The sequence below is a fragment of the Microtus pennsylvanicus genome, chromosome 8, assembly GCF_037038515.1.
Source record: "Microtus pennsylvanicus isolate mMicPen1 chromosome 8, mMicPen1.hap1, whole genome shotgun sequence".
Classification (NCBI taxonomy): Eukaryota; Metazoa; Chordata; class Mammalia; order Rodentia; family Cricetidae; genus Microtus; species Microtus pennsylvanicus.
This window is the reverse complement of record NC_134586.1, coordinates 55,789,769-55,808,168: the sequence shown is the minus strand read 5'-3', so window position 1 is coordinate 55,808,168 and position 18,400 is coordinate 55,789,769. Positions and strand designations below refer to the sequence as shown.

Genomic DNA, 18,400 nt, shown 5'->3' with positions numbered 1-18,400 from the left:
GATTAAAACACATCTATAGAAGATGACCTGCCGGTCCTGAAGGTGAGATGCTCTGAAGGTAGGTGGCAACATGTGAAGATTGAGACCAAAAATAAAAAAATAAAAATAAAAAAGCCAGGCAGGGCAGCTCAAGCCTAGAATCTCAGCACTCAGGAGGCTGTGGTAGGAACACCCTTTCAAGTTCAAGGCCATCCTTGGTTATTCCACCTCACCCTGGGAGAGGGAAGGGAAGGAAGGGTGCAGAGAAACATGGAGGGAAAGGGAGAAAAGACAAGGGAGAAAACAAAGAGAGGAGAGCCTTGTGTATTCCACCACCTGATCAGAATGAACAAAACCCACAGTGACGGTGGTGACATTTAGAACTGATTTAGAAAGTGGAACACAAGCAGAATGGCCAGTAGTTAGGCAGAGAATGGATAGGTGGGGCTGGCAGGTAGAGAGAAAATGGGGGCCAGCCAGGGACCAGACAGACAGACACAAAGGAAGCAGAAAAGCAGGGTGAACAGTATGCAGATGAGGTAAATGAGCTTAGGGGTAATATATAGATTAATAAAAATGGGAAAATTTAAGCTAAAAAATAAGCTTGCTAGAAACAAGCCTAAGATAAGGCTGTGCATTTATAAATAATAATAAGCTTCCATGTCACTATTTGGGGGCTGGCAATCCAAGAAAACCTGTTACATTTAGTGCCCAATGTGGGGCTCATATTTGTTAGGAAAAATTCTAAGACGAGCCACTCTGCCGGTACAGAGAAATCCAATTAAAACAGATTAAACCGAATTAAAATGCCCATGTTTTATTAACTGCAGCACTCTTGGGTGGCTCAGAGCATGGCAGGGGAGACAGAAAAACTGGAGAACACTGCAAACCTGGGATCACGTGTTCCTCTTCTGGGAGCTCACTTACATACCCTGTGGGACCTGGCACGGTGGGATTTGGAGTCCAGACCAATGCAACTCCCAGGCTAGGGGGCTGGGATGGATGCCAGGGGCTGGAGTGACACTCCCAACTTAACAATATTTCTATGTGGGCCTGAGAAATCTGGGGGAAAAAATGACTTGGCTTCCTAGTGGCCCGGTGCTCGCAGTGTACAGAGGCGCAGTTCAGCACTTGAGCAGTTGGCACGTTAAGCAGAAACAAGAAGCTAAGTAAAAATGTTTGCTACAGCGAAAACACCAACTTCCTAGAGCTGGGGCGGTTAAATGCAGCTCTCAGCCAGGCCTGTGCATTATAAAGCTCGGCTCTCATAGATCCAAGCGGGGCTTAATCAGCCGCAGCACAAAGATGTAAGGTGAGTTTAAGACTCTCAACAGGTTATAGTGTGCTTAAAAATGTGCTTAGGCGCTTAAGAAAAAAATGGGTACAGGCAGTCATAGAAAAAATGGGTATAGATAGTCACAGAAAAAAATAGTTAAAAAAATAATAAAGTCTTTAAAGAGAGAGTAAAGTAATATGAAAGAAAAAGACAATACAAAGATGGGAAATACACATGGAATCTGGTGTTGTGTACACATAGTGCACAACCATATGTATGGTGTTGTGTTGACTTTAAAGTTTTTGAATGCTGATAAGTGAACAACAGCTGCTGAGAGACACTGGATTGTAAAAGGTACTGCTAAATTAAACCAGTCTGGATACTCTAGGTGTGTCTTTAAATTGTGTTGGGACAGGGGTTATACTATTGTTTCTACAGGAAATGAAAGGCTGTGGATTCCTTTAAGTTTAATAGAGATCAGGTTTGAGCAGAGGATACCTGAAAATCTTGGCTACAGACATAAAATAATAAACTAAGGAAAACTACAAGACAGGTGACGTATACAGTAATCCCTCTGCATGGGAACAGCTCTGAGACTGACAACAAATGTTACAACTAGTTTTCCCAGGACTAGACCATTATCTCAGTTTTCTCAGGGTTACCTAAAGATGACCCCAGACAACAGGAAGCAGTCTAGAGAACACAGGCCTACATTCTCAAGAAGCAGATAGGGTGGTTTGTGGTCATTTGGTGGGTCATGGATGTTTGTTAATATTTAGAGAGGGTTATAGGAATATAGGATAAAAAAAAAGACAACTATTAACCTCAAATATTTTACATTGGTATGGACTTTGGTATATTGATACAAATTTGAGTTATTAGCTGGGCGATTTTAATCCCAGCACTCGGGAGGTAGAGGCAGGCGGATCTCTGTGAGTTCGAGACCAGCCTGGTCTACAGAGCTAGTTCCAGGACAGGCTCCAAAGCCACAGAGAAACCCTGTCTCGCAAAACCCAAAAAATTAAAAAAAAAACAAATTTGAGTTATTTTTTATACTGTATGTATGTTTCTACTCATGTTTGAGGCATTGTGTATTTGCAGCTCATTTTAAAATGTAATGTATAATTAAGAAATTCAGCTTAGTAGTTATTCATCTATAATAATCAAACTTGGAGTTAGGTTATGTTCAAGGTTAAATAGATATATTTTAGATAGATAGGTGATCTTCAAATGCTTCAGAGACCTACAGAATATGACATTTAAGATGTTTAATAACCTAAGGCTTTTCATGACAGTGAGACACGTCTGCTCCTGGTAGCACCAATATACTTCATAAAAGGGTGATGGGCATTGAATTACCTTCCATATGGAGTGTGCTTTCATTGTGGTGAAGCTAGTCATTTGGGCAAGAAACTGTCCTTATACTGCTGACAGTATACTGTCCAAACTGGACATGCAGGACACAAAGGAAAGTGACTACTGAACTTTGCCAAGACAAAGTAGAACAGTCCTTCAAAATTTCTGCTTCATAGAAAAGTCTGCCAGGTATTCTAGGCCTGTAAGCTGATGATAGATGCCTCAACATTGCAGAGGAACCCTGGATGACTGCCTAAGACATCCAGATGTCTGTCATTTCTGAAGTTTTGGAAGTGGTTTGCACTGTACTTCCTGTTTGTTCAGGTAATAGTATATCCTTCTGGAGTCTTTGATGGAGTTGACGACTAGATAATTATAGTTATAGTTTTCCTTAGTTATGTTAAAAGATAAATGAGGTACAAAACTTTGGACTCAGCAAGATAAGGGAAATAATGGAGTATTTTCTCTGAATTTGCTAAATACAAATGAACTGGATATTGTAAATGTAATTCTTACTTGATAATTGTTCTTACTGTATAAAGTTTTACTATGTTAAAGTTAAAATTTTTCTCTTTATTTAGACAAAAGGGGAAATGTTGTGGAATAGAATAATTGTTTAACCATGCAAATAGGTGTTGTATTTGTTTATGCTGCATTTGTTTAACTTATGTAAAGATGTGTTGCTGTTTTACCTTGCCTGCTTAAGGCATCTCATTGGTCTAATAAAAAGCTGAATGGCCAATAACTAGGCAGAGGAGGCATAGGTGGGGCTGGCAGGCAGAGAGAAAGGGAGAGTCAGCCATCCAGAGGCCAGCCAGCTGGGGACCAGCCAGCCAGTCATGGAGGAAGCAGAAAAGCAAGACAGTACATAGATGAGGTAAATGAGCCTTGGGCAGCACATGGATGAATAGAAATGGGTTAATTTAAGTTAAAAAAAAAGCTAGAAACAAGCCTAAGCTAAGGCCAGGCATTCATAATTGATAATGTCTCCATGTCATGATTTGGGGGTTGGCCGTTCAAGAAAGCCTGCTACATTACCTCCCTCCTCTCAGTGGAAAAACTAGTATCCTTGCTGCAAGTAGAAGGTTACCACGAAAACTAGAAGATGCTACTGAGTTTCAGCAGATACATTTCCTGCCAGCGTGCTGCTGACTTCCCTGACCATAGCCACCTTCACGTGCTGCTGACTTCCCTGACTATAGCCACCTCCGTGCACTGCTGATGGCCATGATCACAGCTATCTCCTAGAAGGTCACACACCTTCTGCTGACCAGACAGCAGTGACCAGCCAGACGCAGGGAAAGGGCCATCCTAACCTGGCTGAGGAGCTTGAAGTCGCCTGTCAGGTGGCAGAGAAGGTTTAGTGGGAGACTCCTCTGTAGCTGTTGAGAGCTTTCTGTACAACTCAAAAGCTTCCTAGCTGGGTACAGACGACAGCACCAAGGTTCTCATGAGGGCAGGACATGTGGCAAGGGTAGGACCAGACTCCGGGTTCTGGACCTAGACTAGTTAACTCATCCATTATTCCTGGAGCTGACATCAGGAAATGGTGGGCAAAAGACACAGGTGCTAAGCAACCAAGTTAGGTATCTCGCCAGGGTGGAGAAGGCAACCAAGAAAACAAAGCAGAGTGATACGGATGGGGAGCGGACAGTGGCACTACCTTAGACAAGGTGACAAGGAAGGCCTTGGGGCTTCCTGAGAGAGAGGAGGTATGAGGCATAGGGCTCCAGCAGCATCTAGAATAAGAGCAGGTGCTGCTGGCCCTCTACTGCAAGCTTTTTAAAGTGCATCAAAAAAGTTGCAAGAAGACTCAGGGCTAAGCTTAGCCCCAGGGCAGCTCCTCTTGGGTTCTCTCCCTGGGCAATGTTTTGCCATATGAATCATTGTTGCACAGACACATAAACATGTACACACGTACACTCAACCTTTGAGAGTCAGTCAGCCACTCCAAGCCCCTACTGCTGTCTTTCCAAAAGCAAGAACATACTAGGACATAATCACAGCAGGACATTTGTTCTGATTCAAGGAGGTCAGCTCCTCTTCGAACCTCAGGAGAGCTGTCAGCTGACCTAGTGACATGCCCCCTTCCAATTCCTGTCTACCAAGTACACAAATATTAAAGGCAGCGTGAATTTCCAAAGTGGCCTTCCAAAGACAACAGTCAACTAATCCTATGGAGATGGATAGCCTTACACAAGGAACCCTCCTTGTGGCTTGTCTCCCTGGTCCTGCAGGACACAGATGGGTCACCTTAGGGTCAGCAAGAACATGATTTGGGACCACTGGAGTCTGATGCATAAGGAAAATGTGCACCCTCATAACATGCCTGTAGATCAAGCACCCAGACACCACATATCTCTTATACTGTGCACATTTAGGTACCACATACCTCATGTACCACATACCTCTATGTACTATGCACCCCTATATACTACTCACCAAGGTGCTTCTCATGCTCTGAGTCAGGGAACTGAGTTAGTGAAGCTCTGAACAGCCTACACTATGGATCTGCTCACATGTCACCATCATCCTCAGAAGCCAGTCCTGCAGGCACACAGGGTCTCAGGCCTGGACACTGGTGGCCTCTTGACTGTTCCTGTTACACAATGATAGGGTGGTGAGACAAACCACAGCTTGTGCTTGCTTCAATCCATGGTGTTGTTTACTTGGTGGCTGGGTATTTTGGCATCCCCCCTAAATTCCATTTTTGGGCAAACGCTCTACCGTCTCCCTGTTGCCTGCACACACAAGGGCACGTGGACTCTGCTGATCGGGACTGTATACGTGCCCCATGCTCCACAGCCTCAGCATAAACTGGAGATGGGGCCTCATGCCCATTTCATAGAGTGAGACGGAGGCCTGGGACTAGTTTGGAAGGACTGTACCATGGCTTGAATGTGTTTCCCAAGTCCATGTCCCAACCCCAGAGCAATAGTGTAGGGGGCTGGAAAAAGTGACTGTGGCCCTGCAGGCCCAGCCCCTTAATGAAGCAACACTGTTATCCTGGGGGTGGGAGGTAAGTATCTTGGGAGGATGAGCCCCATTCTTGGTCTTCCTTACCCTCCTGTTTTCTGCCACAAGGTGGGTACTGGATGTCGCCCCTCAATCTCTGGCTTCCCTGATTCCAGAAGGAAAAGAGGCAGGGCTCTGCTCTTCATAATGACCCTGCTCCAGGACAGCCTGGAGGTTGATATAAAAAACCCCTTTCCTCCAAGTTCTGCAGAAGTTCAAACCAAGGTGCCAGAAGAGCCTGTTTCTTCTGCAACCTCTCTCCCTGCTTTGTAGACAGTATAACACAATTATATTTATATGCACATGTATATGTCTATACCCTTGTGTATCTATGCATTCACCCATCCCCTGACCCACTTACAACATCACACAACTGACAAGAGCAGGCCCCAGAGTCCATGGTTCAGTCAGCATCTAAAGGCAAGAAAATGATGACATCCCAGCTGATGGGCAGGCAGGCAAAAGTCCCCTTTACTGATTTCCAAACCATGTTACATTCTGAGGGAGTTGGAGTTATGACCCCTATACGAGAAGTTAGGAGGATGCCAATTCAATACACAACAGGCCCCAACAGGAGAAGGGTTCTTCTCTGCACCAGCGGGGTATCTGGGTTGGCATGATCTTCCCGCTGCTCAACTTGGCAATGGCCAAAGGCAACAAAGTGTCTTTGTGGTAACTCAGTGAGGTCTTGGTTTGCAAACAGTGTCCCCACGTGTCAGGTCTCCCTGAATTCAATGCCACCTTTCCACCTCACTACCACAGTGAAATTGCCAACACAGAGGACAGTGCCAGAACCTGGCCTGGCCCAGTGCCTCACCCCAGAGACTGGTTCCGTGTATCACTGGGTAAGCTGGTAAGACTAGAGAGGCCAGGAGACCTTGTGTCTCCAGAGGACATGGGTTCCCCTCTCCACCCTTGCCCATCTTGTATTCCTTCATTAAGCTGGAGCTGGGACAACAGTTCTTCCCAGTCCCTGGCAGGTCAGTCAAGCTGACCCTTTACTGAATTTCCCACCTGCCCACGCCCCCACTTCCAACACATATTGGTCAAAGTCTGGCCAAAGTGCTTGAAATGGGAGGGCAGCTGGCAAGAGCCCGAAATATTCTTCACTGCCCTGCAGCAGACTCCTCCTGCAGAACCCTCCTCAGCCCTAGTGAGCAGACTCTGGATTCCCACATAGAGCAGGGTTACTGCACAAAAGCCAGAAGGCTGTCATTTATGGTGGGATACTGCCTGAGCACCAATAATCACACTATCCTGAGACTTACTCAGCCAAGAGAAGGAACATGGCTACGCAGGCCTTTCCAGAGCTGTGACTCTGCATTTGAGTTTCCAGAGCTGAGTTCCCTTGCCCTGGCTTCCAGTTCACTTTTCTAACTTCCTGCTAAGTCCCCAACTCCCAAGTGGCTCTGTGACCCTCTGTTCCCTTCCTTGCCTGTAGCCTTTTTTTTGTTTTGTTTTTGCTGGGTTTTTTTGTTTGTTTTCAAGTCAGGGTTTCTTTATATAATAGCTCTGGCTGTCCTGGAACTCAGAGAGATCACCTGCCTCTGCCTCCTGAGTGCTGGGATTAAAGGCGTGCACCACCACTGCCTGATTATACTGCCTTTCTTATGAGCCTGGTAAGCCCTCTCCCAGCTCCCAGCTCTGAAGTATAATTTGGCATCTTCCCTTTCTTGGAGGAAGTGATCTCTCTCCTCAGTAATCACCTTGGTCTGAATGTAGAACCTCACTGATACGAGCACCTACATTTGCTGAGGTCCATCTGGGTCTTGGGTACCCTTTCCCTTCCTCCCCATCAGCAACTTTCCTAAACTCATTTCATCTCAGGGCCCTGAACATCATGGTAAGAAAGTCACTTGAAGCTGGGCAGTGGTGGTGCATGCATTTAATCTCAGCACTGGGGAAGCAGAGGCAGGTAGATCGCTGTGAGTTCGAGGCCAGCCTAGTCTAAAAGAGCTAGTTCCAGGACAGGTAGCCTGTCTCAAAAAACAAAAAAAGTCACTTACTGTGATACCATGGCTGACTCTAAAAACTCCCACCACCTGCCTTCTACCACACGGGCTCCACCAGAACCCTGATCCAGGTCGGGAGGTACTGAGTCTCTGTGCCCTCCTACAGTGGGCATGGCCTTGTGACAGTGCAGAGTGATGAAGGTGTCTTCTGAGGTCTGACCACACAGATCCTACTGGGCTCTTCTTCCCAGTCACCCCTTTATAACAGTCTCTAAGGTGTGAGGAAGCCTGGATCACAGGGAGAGGCAAAAGAGGGGTGGGGATGAGGTCAGGGGTGCTTCTAGGAATCTAACTCCAGGCCTCAAAATGCCCCAAGGGACAGTAAATAGAACAAAATCCCTGCTCAAAAGAAAAGAACCGTTGGTTTAAACCAATGGCTCTGCATTAATTTGTTATGTAGCCACAGCAACAGCAATATCACATGAGCCAGGAAGCTTTAATTGGCATGGATAATGAGTAAAGCAGCCTTGCCTGGGTAAACTGATTGCATGCCACCTCTGTGACATCAGGGAAGTAACTTATTCTTTCTGCTCTCAATCTTCTTTCTGGCCTGAAATATGGGTAACCAACCACATCACTGTCTTATTTTCCTTCTTCCTATTTTTTGGCAAGTTTTACAAAATTTACATGTGTATGTGTGTGCACATTTGTTAGTCTCTGTGTGTATGTGTGTCTGGTAGTATAAATGAGCATGGCTCCCATTGGCTGATATATTTGAGTGCTTGCTCCCAGTTGGTGGAGCTGTTTTGGGAAGGATTAGAAGGTGTGAGGACTTGTTGAAGGAGGTCTGTAGCTGAGGGTCAGTTTTTAGGTTTCAAAAACCCACGCCAGGCCCAGTCTGACTCTCTCTGTCTCCAATTTGCAGGTAAGATGTGAGCTCTCAGTTACTGCTGCAGTGCCATGTCTTCCTGCCTGCTGCCCTGCTTCTGACCATGATGGCCATGGACTTACCCTCTGAAACTGTAAGCTATTGTGAGCCTCCCCACATAGGTGTTGGGCACTTAACTCAGGTCCTCTAGAAGAGCAGCAAGCACTCTTCACTGCCGAGCCATCTCTCTAGGCTCCCTTATTTTCTTCTTTATGGTAACACCCTTATACCTGTCATGCAGTTTGAGGGATGGAACCTTGGAACCTTGGCCTTGGACATTCTAGGCAGTTCTGTTCCACCATGCCGTAAGTCCATCACAGCGGTATTCACTAGACAGGCTGTCATTCATTGAGGCAGCACAAACCCAAGAGCTGCATCTCAGTGACAGGGAGAGAGTTCATACCATCAAAGGTTGCATGCATTCCCGTGAGTCTGAATGGACCCTCGGGCTGCCCCAGTCCTGATGGACAGAACTTCCCCTGTGGGAGTCAAGATCTGAGATCTGGTGAGCTGGAGGTGCCTGCGCTCCCTCACAGTCCTGCTGCTCTCCTTTTCCAGCCATGCCCCGTGAGCCTTCTGAGCCCCTGTATGATGCCGTGGTTTGGGGAGCAGTCTTAGGTGTTAGTGTTCTGACTTGTGAAGTCCAGGCTTCAGGAAGGAAGTAGAGCACTGTTACGTTATAAGCTCATTCCCCTAACCAGAGTGTTCGAAGGAGAGGCTACAAGGCCAGCTGTGACAGGGTAGGGTCCCCCTTGAAGTTCCTCTCCTGGGAAACTGGAATCCCACAGCTGAAGCAGTGGCCCTAACTCACCAAGCTTAGGTGAGGGACACTACTCCACACTGCTGAATGCTGAAAGTCCCGGGGGCTATTCCACACCGCTGACACACCTCTTTATCTCACCTTTTCTCTTAGCTTTTACAATAAAAACATCACAAGGCTTTTAATACTCAGTTTAGCAAGAATGTGGAGCTAACTCTCACCCACGGGCTGTCACAACTACTTTAGCAAGTGGCCTTGCTAAGCTCAGCAAAGTTAAAGGTGATCACTCACACACTGTCCTGCACACATCCTCAGGAGCCAGGAAGCACAAGCAAGAATGCATCACTGCCTTGACTGTAACTCTGAACATGGGGCTATCTGTGTAACAGAATCCAATACACCAACAAACATGAATGGAGGGGAACCATGAATAGCAACACAATGGATCTCACCAGTGAAGCATTGAATGAATGGGTTGGGTTAGAAATCAGTGGTAGAACACCTGCCTGGTACACATGAGGAATTTTCTCCCCAGTATTGAGTAAATGAACCTTAAAATACTGAATACACAAAGCAAATTGCATCTTCTTTTTTTTTTAAAGACAAGGTTTCCCTACACATCCTCAGCTGGCTTTGAACTTGCATTACCCGCCCCCCCCCACCGCCGCCCCGTCTCTGCCTCTACCTCGCAAATGCTGGGACTTGAATTCACTTCCAGGCCTGGCAGCAAGTCACAACTTATAGAGCGACTTGCATGCCCACATTCAGCGGCACTGTTTATAATCTCCAAGGCAGGAGCAACTGCAGTAGACTCAGCGTTAGGAAGGAAGGTAGCTGTGGCATGTGTTAGACCACAGACGGATCTTGAAGATAGTACACCGAGTGAGATGAGCAGTCTCTCAAGGACAAATACTTGGGTGGGGGGCTCCCTAGAAATAGAAAGTAGCAATGTGGGGCTGTGGGAGGGGATAACTAGGAAAGTTCTAGAGACGGATGATGGAATGGCTGCACAAGTGTGAAAATGCTCCATGGAGCACAGTGAACTGGGTACCATGGTGGCTTTTTCTGGGCTCAGTGGTATACTTCTTTGTTCTTAGTACTTGGAGGCTGAGGCAGAAGGGTGTTTTGGGCTCAGTTTGGGGCCATCTTTGGCAGCATAATGAAACAAGGAAACTGTTTTTGAGACAGTGTCTTGCCTATAGTTCTGGCTGTCCTGGAACTCTGGCTACCAGGCTGGCCTGGAACTCACACAGATTTCCCTGCCTCTGCCTCCTGAGTGCTGGGGTTAAAGGTGTGCCCTGCCACTAGGTTCAATGTTTTTTTTTTTGTTCGTTTGTCTTAATAGCAGGTTTATTGTTACATATTTTTACCATAAGACATTTAAAGCAAATAGCACAACATAGTGTTCTGTATTTCAAGTTCAAAATGTAGAAACCCATATTTTGTAATGGTCAAGTTACCAAACCATGCCTGGAAATTCCTGCTACTGATCTGAGGTCCTGTTGGGGCCTGGTTCTAGGATGCAGGTAGGATGAGAATTGGAAGCACGCATAGGACCATCCTATGGAAGTCAAAGGACAGAAAGCTCTTCTGCTGTTTTCTCCCTATCTGCTTTACTTTATTAACAGTACCCCCAGATCTGGCCAGCCAGAAGGTCCTTGCTCCTATCACAGATAAAGAGTCTATAGCTCCCCACCCCAGCAGCAGAAAACAGAGGCATTCCTGAACAGTTCGATATGGCTTCTGGTTGAAAGAAGTCACAAGCTCCAACCAGGCCCAGCCACTGGCGGGGCTCCAGAATCAGTCTACATTAATTTAAGATCACTAATGAAGAATAATTAACAGCTTCAAGGGAGCCTGGCACACCCTGTGTTTAGAAGTGGTTAATTATGCATTGTCTGCACAACACCCTTTTCATACTCTTAAGTTTTGGGTTGCAGTTTTAAACAAGGAAATATGGCATCCGGCGAAATGCCAAGTGGCTGTGCTCAAAGCCTCTGTGAGGAGGGCCCCTGGGGCTGTGCAGTAGTCCAGAGCCTCCAGCACTTTCCTGCACTTTTCCCTAGTCTCCCAAAGCGTCTAGAGCTGGGTTTAGCAGACCTGGCCACCTTAGAGAATGGCTAGAAGAGCATTAGAGAATGGAAAAGACTTTCCGAAGCTCTTGGCCAGGCGGGAGCCGCCCGAATCCAAAGTTCCTGCCCACTTTGCTGATACACCCTCATGGCTGTGGTCAGCAGTGGATGGAAAGAGGACTAAACTCCTGCTTGGGCATGGTGCTCACCACAGTGGACAGCCACCAGCGCTAGGTGAGCTCAAGGGACTTCTCTGGCTCAACAGGGTGCTTACCTTTTGACCACTCCTGACCAGTCTTGTAAGAAAAGCCAAAGTATTTCTCCCCTGTACCTCAGTTTTTTCACCTAGAAAGTGGGATGTGCCCATCCATCCCCCACTGCATGGGGTCAGTACTGAAAGTCAGTGCCTACAATGGAGTCTCACAGGCAGCAGGTGTCTGGGCCTCAGCATTTACACCATCACCCTGCCTTTCTTTGTAACCTCATTCCCTGAATTTCCCCAATGCTTTCACCTAGCCTTTGATTATTCTAAATACACAGGCATTGCTCAGTGTTGGGGCAGGCCCTGTCCTGGCAACCAAATCCAACGCCTGCCCCCAGGCACAGTTCAGATGTCATGGCTGGCAGTAAGCCTTCCCAGCTCCTCCTGGGGGCCTCCCGCATGCTACAGAGTCTTGCAGCTGTCCATTCCTGCCTCAGCGTTAAAGCTTGTTAGTGGGTTTCCCCTGGCAGGCTGGGAGCCCTGGAGGAAAGGGCACAGATGGGTGGGAGGGGCTGTTGCTGGCTTGGTCTGTCCTGAGTGGAAACCTGGGCTTGCCACACCCAAGATCCTTAGTGGGCTCTCCAGTGATTAGGGCAAAACATGTGGACCTGGTGTCCCGTGGCTTTTCTCGTGTCCTGAAGACCCCATGCTTTCTCAAAGTCCCTAGGCTTGTCTCATGTTACGCCTTTCTTTTTGCTGGGATTCCCAGCATAGCCCTTCAGACACGGCCTACGCCATGAAAGGTCACTTCTGGAAACCCCCCGCTCAGACCTAGACCCTCTGCTCTGCCAGGACTCTGACCACATACCTTCTCCAACTGACAGAATCTGCTCCCCTGCCTGCCTCACAGCCCTGGCATCGATATGGTCTGAAGCTATAGATAACAGTCTAGCTGAGGGCAGAGAGACCTAGTTCTAATCCTCAGGCATTCAGGCATGGGTCTGTGCTTGGGTCTGTCCTGAATCACCCTCATGAAGGGCTTTCTGAGTTTTTCTTGCTGAGATTAACAAGAGTATAATAATGTTACACACACATACAGTGAGGATCGGGCACAGGTGTTCCTGGACACAGAGGGCATTCAGTCCTGGAGGGCTACACACAGAACCTGAGAGACAAAAGTTTCTCCAGCTGTGTGTTCTGTGTGTGCTAAGGCCCTGGCATGAGCACCTAGTGCTAATATAGCTGGCGTAATCAGATGCAGGATGGGCCTCACTGCTTGGCACTCACCCAAGTATGGGGACTTCCTTTCTATGGTGGCTGTGGGACCCTAGGCGCCTCCTCCAAAAAAGGCCCTTTGGGAGTGAAAGCGAAGCTACCACACTTTCCCAGAACTGCATGCATACTAATGGCCGTGGACTTCACAGAGTGTGAAATCAGGAAAAACTAATTCCCCAGAGTAGACGAAATAGTTTGTTCCTCAGAGTCTGTAACTACAGTCATTCAGATGACCCTGCCATGGCCACACAGTTCTCTTTTGCAGAGCATGAGTGACTCAAACAAGGTGTGCATGAAGACCACACACACACACACATTTACACTATATATACTTTCCACAGATATACACAAAAACTCATAATCCCTCCTATGTATACAAACAGCCACTAGCACACAGTTATCCATTTAGAAACACACACACACACACACACACACACACACACACACACACACACACACAGGCTTGCAGCCTCTGCAGTCCTTGTCACTCCAGGAAGCAACACTCAAATCCTACTCACTACAGTGGCATCAGGTCCAAATCCCTGCTGATGGGGAAATTGTGGCTCAAAGAGGAAAACTACCTCAGGTGCCCCAGGTGGCACTTGGAGAGAAGACGCTTCAACTTTGTCCTCTGATTTCCAGGTCAGATGTCCTCCACACCTGCCATGGCAAATCTGTGCTGAGTGGTAGTCAATCAAATGCACTTGTCACAGCAGCCTTTGCTACTGGACAGAGTGTGGCTACAGGCTAGGAACTCCTGGCTCCCATCACTGGCCTCCTGGGAGTCAGACCTGCACAGCACCTCACCGGCTCCCTGGCTTGACCCAGCAACAAGAATTTTGAGCAGTGCTGCACCCTAGCACAGTCAAGGAGCCATACCTTTGCAGCAACGCTTCTAATGGCAGGCTTGAAGGAGAGGTGAGGAGAGGAGAGGAGAGGAGAGGAGAGGAGAGGAGAGGAGAGGAGAGGAGAGGAGAGGAGAGGGAGTTAAGCCGAGTTGCAGAGTAGACCACACTAAGTCCACTGACATTCTTGGCCCAGTGGCGGGGATCCTGAGCTAAGACAGTCCTGTAGCTGGGCAGACGCAGGGTGAACTTTCCTTCTAGGACCCATTGCCCTCATGACCCAGGCCCTCTGTAGAGGAGGATTTGCTTACCTTTTATAGGCCCCATGCAGCGGCTGCAGGCACAGGAATTGCCAGTAATCCAGGCAGAAGGCCTTGAACTTGAGCATTTTCACTTTCCAGTCTCTAGCGGACTGTAGTGGTATCTCCAGAGAGACACAGCAAGGGGCTGCTGGGAGGTGGAGGCCTGGCTGCTGATCCCTGCTGCGGGCCCCCACTCACATGGCCCAGCTCTGCCTGGTGCAGCTCACACAGTGCGCGCCTCCAATACAAAGAGCAGCAAGCACAAAAGCCTGCAGCTCATCCGCGTGCACGCTCTCACAGGGCAGGCTCACGCTGTTGCTGTCTCTGGTGCCCAGTGCTTCTGGGGGCTCCCTTGGGGGTCCCCAGAGCAAACCAGGGCATCCCTGGCTATGCTGAGCTGTGGGGGCCCCCAACCCATCTTCCTGAGGAGCCTGAGAGTGACGGCTTCTGCAGCTGCTCTTCCAGCCCTTTTTCCAACTAGGCCACTTCTGATGGCAAGCCAGTGTCCACCCACCTGCCCTGACTGAGTGGCAGGGACGGGGCAGGCCCAGGGGGAGCAGTGAGGGAGGGGTCCAGGTGACTGACGGACACTGCCCTCCGCTGCCACATAAATTACATGTGGTGGAATCCCAGCCTGGCCTGCAAGACTGAAAACTCACCATGTAACCACACGGTGGGAGTAACTGGGCTCTGAAAGGCAGTAGGAAAGACTGACAAGGCCGCCAGCACCGTTGCCCAGGCGACAGGGACACATTGATAAAATCTAAAATGGAACCGCAATGACAGCCGTTCATTGGCTGCTGGAAGAGACTCCTGTGGCTAATGAGGGAGGGTGGGAGGGCAGTGGCTGGGCTGAGGGGCCACGGCCAAACAGGAGCATTGTTTTCAGGGCTGAGTTGGGGACTCTGAAGGCCATGAGGCCTGGTAGCTATAGGCCAGAAGCCGAATCCAGCCTTCGTCTTGTCTCTTTCCCTGCCCTTAAGCTGGCTTACTGACTACCAACCCCAGTGGCCTATTCTTCACATACCAGCCAGGGACCTTAATAAATCATTTTAATTCCAGACACCAGCATGAGCCCCCTGCTGCACTCAGAATAAAGATAGGGTTCCCTCACCAAGCAGCACTCAGGGACTCTGCTTATCTGTCTGACCCCTCTGATACCCGGACACATTGCCTAGCTGTCCCCATTTCCCCTTGATACATCCTTCTAGTTCTGTGCTGGGTTCCCTCTGCTAGGAGTGCCACATACCAGATCATACACTCATTATTTCTCAGAGGCTTACCTTCCCAAATGTCCCAATAAAGCAGCACAGCTTCTCTTGCCCCCATGTGTGATTCCTCCTGAATGCTGGCCTCTTCATGTCTGACCCACAGCCTCATTCATCAGCTTGGAGTGCCCCCTCCCCCCAGAGGGATCACATCTTTCCATCAGTGTCTGCACCAGCAGCTGCTCCACCATCAGCAGTGGCAAGTGTGAGGACCTTAGATGGCAACGGGGACAATCTCAGAACCCAAAGGACTTTCCAAAGTGCCACACTCACTTGGCCACCTCAGGCTCGAAATCTACCAACTACCAACTACAGAGGCTAAGGAAACATTCTGCGCTCAAGATGTATCCACAGAGTCCCGAGTCCAGCAGCCAGGAGAGACCTGATGTCTTACACATGAGCTCTGTACATCCTGAACCAGAAGATCCAGCTCCTAGGCGCAGAGTGGAGATTCATGCTGTACAAACACGGGGCATTTTCACCTGCAGCCACCAGCAAGCTCTGTGGCTAGAAGAGATATTCTTAACCAGAGATGACATGTCACCAATCTGTCATAGTGGATAGAACCTAGGTAGTGGGTCCCTGGGGCTACTGGGCTAGAGGGCTGCAGGGGCCAGAGCGAGCTCCACAGCTGGGGAAGGGGAAGGGTTACACCAGCATTCTCAGAGCTGATGAGTGAGCAGGACAGCTGGGGGCAGGCAGGGAAAGCAAGGTAGCCATCTGCCTGAGAGATGAGCCTGTTTGCCAAGGTGGCTTAGGCTGTTTCCCCTCCCCCACCCAGAGTACCACCCCCCCTCCCCGGGACAAGGACATTGGCTTCCCTCTCACGTGTATGGCAGAGGAAGCTGGCTATGCCTGTGAAAGGAGGCAATTACTGGCCGGGACCTTTGTTTCTGATTTCCCAGGCTGCAGTGCCTTCAGAACCTTTGTGGGGTGGGGCAGGGACAAGCATGTGACACCTCTCCACCAGAGCTTGGAACATGCTTTTCTTAGGAACTTGCAGACCTCTGCCACTTAAGAAGGCCACAGAGGCCGGGGGCAGGAGGGATGCAGTGGTGGAGCCCTGGGTCTGAGTCACAGATCTGGTCCAGTGTTTCTGGACCAGATTTCTCTGGGTCCATCTTTCTCATGTGTAGAATGGGCACACTGAGCTGGCTCTAGCAGATCTAAGGGGGCTGTGAGGATTCCAAAGCAGGTCCCATGTCGCAGCCAGGTGGCAGAGACTCCAGCTGATGTCACTTAGCAACTGCCTCAATGCTGTGCTGTAAACACACTGAACACGCTCTATCTCAGGGCCTTTGCACTAGCTGTTTCCAGCAGAGATGTGGATCCCGCCTCAAGGCTGGCTAACTGAGCCTCCTCAGAACCACTGCCCCTACCCTCTCTCTGGTCACTCTGTGCCGTTTACTCTTTTCCTTCACAATTCCTTGTCATCCCCCTCCCCCACACATTACACTAAGAAGCAGAGTTTGTGCCTTTGCTGCCAGGCCCTGCCAAACAGAAGCTCTGCAAGGGTGATGGGACTGTGGCTGTGGTGTCCTAAGGGCTTGACACCCAGAGGTACCCAGGAACCAGGGCCAGAGGAGGAGTAGCCACCTGAGCCTTCCTCTGACCCCCAGAACACTGTAAGGAGTGAAACACTGTAGTTTTGGCTTTAAGGTCAAATAGGGCTATGGGCCCTGCCTGGTCTGGAGAGAGCTCAGACTGGCTATGATGAGAACTGTACAGTCATACTCAAGTCAGTGGGGGGCCCCACACACCCTGAGTCAAGAAGTCCATCCACCCGCTTCCCCCTTCACTCCAGAGCTTTCTGGCCCTTCCTCTGGTAGGCCCCCATGTCTGTTGAGATGGCCAAAGAGATCATGCAGGAGGAGATACTGCTTTTAGTGACCCCACTGGGTTTAAGAAAAGGGCAAGGGTTCTGATGCCCACACGAGTTTCTTGAACCTTTTCCCCCAGGGCCCAGAACACCCTGGTATGGATACCCATAGACATGTGGGCACCCTTAGCAAGCCTTGGGTAGGAACTGTGAGTGTATCCAAGTGTGAGCATGGACTATGTCCTGAGGTGGGTTGTGGTCCTGGCATGCCCTAGTACTGGGGCGTGGAAGTCCATGGGCAAGTTTGAGGATACTGGGTCTGCCTGGGAGGAACTAGGACTGAAATGTTCTGGATCTCATGTATGTAAGAGTCTGATAAGTGCATGAGGAGCTGGTGTGTAAAGTGTGTCACTCATGTGTGTGGGACTGGGACAGCATGAACACCAGGACCCCAAGACTGAGACCCCAGCTGTGCCTCCCTGGCTGCATACTGAGCAAGAATGTCTGTCATAGGGCCACAACTGTCCTATATCACTGGGTATCACTAAATAAACCCATCGTAGTAGCAGGTGTTACTGGAGTGCACATGTACAGGACTGTGTAAATACATGTGTGTCACACCCAGTCCTCACATCCCGGGGGCAATACCCAATTCTGGAAATGGGAGCACACACAAGGGCTAGGAATTGTCCAGCACAACTTTCATATTTCTATATAGCATCATCTGTATCCTGACGGTATCCAGCACTACTTAGTGTGCCTAGTGATGGGTTTACACCACAAGAGCTTCCTCTCTTCCGCAAGCCCAGTTCCTTAGTGGCCACATCCCACCTCACCCTCAGCCCTGCGCAGACTGGGCCCTTTCATGGGAATGACTCACAATACAACCCCAAATGAGAAAGCTTACTTTAACTCACACAATATAGTGCAGATGTACTCCCACCCTCGTCACAGCACATCAACACACACACACACACACACACACACACACACACACACTCACACGGTTCTCAGAACCACTCTTGCCCAATATCTAATCTATTTTGGGTTTTAACTTTTGTTTGTTTCTGAGGCAAGTCTCAAGTAGCCCAGGCTAGCCTTGGGCTTGCTGTGTAGGCAAGGATGACCTGGAACTTCCTATCCTTTTGTCTCCATCTCCCAAGTGCAGGGACCACAGATATGCACCACCATACTTGATTTAAGGAGATGAAACAAGGACTTCTGCATGCTAAGCAATCATGCTACCAACTGAGCTGCATGCCCAGCTGAGTATCCAATCTCTATTGGTTACAAAAAAAGTGCATTCTTTCTGAAGACCCTGGGTAAGAATATTGGGATCTGAAACATACAG

At 48.8% G+C, this 18,400-nt stretch overlaps 1 protein-coding gene across 10 annotated transcripts in view; it reads right to left on the bottom strand.

The window, feature by feature from the left end:
- Positions 1-18,400, bottom strand: part of Iqsec1 (IQ motif and Sec7 domain ArfGEF 1) — a 327,627-nt gene that overhangs the window by 106,597 nt on the left and 202,630 nt on the right. The gene's annotated exons all lie outside the window — the stretch shown is intronic.